Raw genomic sequence first — 4503 nt, forward strand, 5'->3', positions numbered from 1 at the left:
GCGGAGCCGGGATCGCACCGTCACAAGGAGCCTAGCGAAATCCTGGTCCCTCGACCCCGGCTGGTGCTCTGGGGGGAACGGGCACCGCTGCTGCTCCTCGGGGCGCTGCCTGCTGCCGCCCTGCCTCAGGTACGCGGGTCCGAAGAAAGAGAGACATGGCATCGTCGAGAAGGTGCGTGGCAGGACACCGCAGCGGTCTGCTGTCCCTCCGGGTGTCCAGGGGGGAACAGCCACCGCGCACGGCCAAAGTCAGATGGTCTTTATGGTCTTTCGGGTATCTGTTAACGCAACAGGACCAACACAGTGCGAAAACTAGTGCATCCTCATTAACACCAGTATCAATGGAACTGCTGAGCAATCTCCTCCGCAACGCCGCCAGAAGTCATAGGGGTTTATAGATATCGCTCACTTTTTTCACGGATTTCACTAAGGGCAATGGAATTGCACAGTTCATTGGACATTCAATGTGGCCTGACAATATATACCGTTTGTGTAGAAATGGTAAAACAATTCAAATTAACTAGAGTGGATGCAGAGTTTGGAGAACAGGAGAGCAGTGGGAAACAGCTTTCTTCCTTTTTTTTTTTTTTCTTTCGAACTTATACGCAGCACTAAAGATGTGAATTTCAAGGAAGCTTTGTAGCACATAATGTCAACATCCTTCTACAACACCAGGCAACTCAGCACGTGTCCTCTGGTGCTCCCTGCCCGGCAGCTGTCCCAGCTGGCAGTCTGCTCTTGTTCCCTTAGCAATAGTATTAGTAACTTTAAGAACTTCAAACCTGGTACAAATGGCAAAGCTGTCTGCGGTTTGGTAGGTACACAACTAAGGAGAAGAATTAATGATGTTTTTAAAACATCAAAGGTGAAATTATTGCCCAGTTAAGTCAAGGGTGAGAATGGCATCCCTAACCCTTTGCGTTCTAGTTAGGAGTTCCCAGTGTAGAAAACGGAGGAGTCAGTTTATATTAATTGGATTCCATGCATATTATCCAATTTCATTGAAATCCACTGAACCTTTTCTATCAATTGCAGTTTTAGAAAGCTTTGGGACACTCGAAAGATCAAACAATCCATTTGCTGACCTACAGATAATTTTTACCTTAGATGCCAATTTTATTACCATTATCCACCTGAGTTATCTGGACTAATATATCTGAATTTTATATGAGAAATAGTCTGTCTGTTAAAGCACACCTGCCGTGTTATATTTTGTCATATCCCCAGCGTTCACTTGTGTGGAATAAAGGCAGCATGCAGGAGTTCAGAAAGGCAGAAGTGAAATAAAACTGGTGTAAACAGTTTACAGCTCATGACTGAGACAACTGAGTACACGCTGCAGTTTTATGGCCATAGCTCATCAAACTTATTATTGGAAAATGATGAAAATGTTCTTCAACCTGCTGCTTCTGTACTTTCTAGGTGATCATAAAGGCTGCTGGGAACCTACTGAAAGGATGAAAGAGGTATAAATCCTTGGTTTAATATACATCACCTAAGAAACTTGCAGAAAGGACTATGAAAATGTGAAGTCAGTAGAGGCTCTTCTCAGGCTGTTTTTAACAAGAACTTTACAGTGTCATAGACTTTGTAATGTTCCACATTATACTTCAGTTGTCATTTGCTTATATCTGCTAAAACATGATGTTGCATATCAAACAGTTTACCACACTGCTATAAAAGTTAATATTGTTTTATTTATAATTCTTAATACTGTTTCACTGTTTATAATTCTTAATACTATTTCACTGTTCAGACACAGCTACAGGTTTTTCATGTTTTTCTGTGATTTAATTCCTGTTCTTACTGTCTTTAGCAAGTTTCTTGGCAGTTTTCCCAGCTGTTCTAATAGTCTCCTGGAAAAAAACCCCAACAGTTTAGAAAGAAATATTGATAGTTTTTCCATTAAATGTGTGAAACAGGAAACTTCAGTAATGAAGTACAAGAAAACAAGTCTATCCTGGGATCTGATTTAAGGCCAAAACTTAAAGACTTGCACATGAATAGTGATAGACCTAACAGGAATGAGAACCTCCAAGATTTGAGTTTCTTCCCCAGTAGGTACACATAAAAGTTATACATACATCATTCTGAAAACATTTTTAATAAAATTTACCACATAGAGTGTTTGTTTTGTTCTTCCTTAGAAGGAAGAATGAACTTTAAAAAACAAATGTAACAAGGTTGTGAGATTGTATGAGGTCTAATTATGTAAGATAAATGAAGTATAAAACATTATTATGAGAGATTATGAGAAAAGGATTATACTAATCGGGAGAAGAATTGGCAAGAGTTTCTAGTTACCAGTTTACAAAAATTACAACTACTATCCATGTTGCGATATGGGTGGCACATATATAGTTCTGGATGTTGACCTTTCCTGAGCTAACATAGCACAGAACCTGTCAATTCATTTATTAATGGTACATTGCTGGAGGATTTCCATGAAGAGGCAGTAATCTGTCTTGCAGGAAGAAGTGGGTGGTGGAGCATGGGCTGGAGGGGATCAGAGCTTACGACTACTAATGATCACTAGTCAAGTTCTGTTCCAAACAGCCAACCAGGTTGAAATCCCCTGTGTGGACACTGCAAACATGCAAGGAGTGAGACTCTTGCAATTAAATGCAGATTATCAAAAGCCATTTTGCTGTGAATGTTAAAATATTCAGACAGTGGAATGCTGCTGATTTCCAGAGCTATTTCACAGTTCATCCTGCCCTTATACTCTGCATCAAAGAATTTTTATGGAATAATTCTGGATGCATTCAGGCTTAGTAGTCTGTTCATGGCATACAGATATTCCCTGATTTGACAAGAAAACACCAATTCCATGTACAGTATGTTTTAAGTTCACACTATTTTAAATATAGATATTTCCTTAAGCCAAGTAAAGTTCATTCAGTACTGTAAAAAGACCAGTGTCAAACTGAAGAGCAAGAGCATTCCTTGAAGAATAACAGGTTTTTTTAAAAGTGCCATTTGTGAAAGTGACTTAAGGATATACCAAACAGTACCAGGTTTTGATGATTTAGGATAGCTACCTGCTGTAACTCTTCTGCTCAGTTATTAGATAAAGCCTTAACTTCTTTTCAAAAATCTGACTTTCAAAGTTCTGAATCATTTACATTTTACTCTGAAGCAGAAATCTAATCAAAGTAAACATGTCTGTGGACTGAGATCTTTCTGTGGATAACCTTTCAGCTATAGAAGTGGGTTGATTTCTCAGCTGTTATATTTTGTGATTTTTTCCTGCCATACTGATGGTTCTTCCACAAAGGAGTAAGGCAGTGTTTCCCATCATTTTCTTTTATGAATGAGAAAATCATTAAAGCTTATTAAGTAATAGTGGTTAGCCCTGGTCTGAAAAAAAAAAAAAAAAGAGAGAAACTGAATAAAAATGTATTTTCTACAGCTTCTCAAAAGACTCTGGGATTTGGGGACTGAAAAACCCCCAAATCAGTAAAAAGTAATTACAGAATCACACATATATTAATGTCAGACTTAGGGGATGAAGGCACACAAAGTTTGGGAAGACAAGAACTTTCCTTGTGGTATAATAGAAGAAGGAAATTGTAGCAAAGAACAATGTATGATTTTCAAGAAAAGCCACAAGACTGTTAACCTTTCCAGGGGCTCCAACCGGTGTCTCAAGCAACTTTGGGTAGTGGGAAGGTGTTTAAGGTTAAAGAATGAGTATAGGTAAATTCACTGCTTTGTTTTTCTGCATCTATACTGATCTTATACTGCTTTTAAAAGAATTACATTCAAAGATTTTGAATCGTTTCTTGAAAATGCTCTGGTGGTTTTCAGCCACCATGGAACTGTTTAAATGGAACTTCTTTCTCTGAGTTACATCAACTAATGTCTTATTGAGCTGAGATCTGGGAAGGCCTGAACTAGAATGTATTGAGTCACTGCTTGGTGTGAACCCTTAAAGGCAATCCATAGGTAAGGAAGCAGAATTATTAGAGGTCTAAAAAGTGAAAGAAAAGAGTGAAGTTACTGGGGGTGTCCAGAGCGCAGTAGGGGGCATTGCCAGGAGATACCCAAATAGTCTTTGTGTGTGCTAGAGCTATGGAATGTCATAAAGAAAACATTCACACAACTTGCTTTAGCCAGCTCTCATACCACATACTGTATTTATGCTATGGGCTGAACAGAATTATATTCACATAATGATACAGGTAAGGTTCTGAATGTCCCAGTACTGCAAAGCACGTATCTAAGTCACATGTTGGAGCTGGCCAACTCCTTTTATTTGCCCTTAGGGCTGTGAAGAGTTGGCAGGTCTGTGCCTGCCATGAGGGACACCCACCACAGGGATTGTACTGGCAGGAGAATGATCTCTCACCTTCTCTCATGCCAAGGAGCTCTTCTGCAGCCACTGAGGCTGTTCTGCAGACTGCAGCCACACTAGGGTTTACTTTGGGGATATGAGGCTAGTTAAACCCAAAGTCCATCATCAGTTATGGTTTCAGCAAGCTTTACAGAGGAAAGAAAAAG

This window comes from Corvus brachyrhynchos, unplaced genomic scaffold, assembly GCF_000691975.1.
Source record: "Corvus brachyrhynchos isolate BGI_N302 unplaced genomic scaffold, ASM69197v1 scaffold167, whole genome shotgun sequence".
Taxonomy (NCBI): Eukaryota; Metazoa; Chordata; class Aves; order Passeriformes; family Corvidae; genus Corvus; species Corvus brachyrhynchos.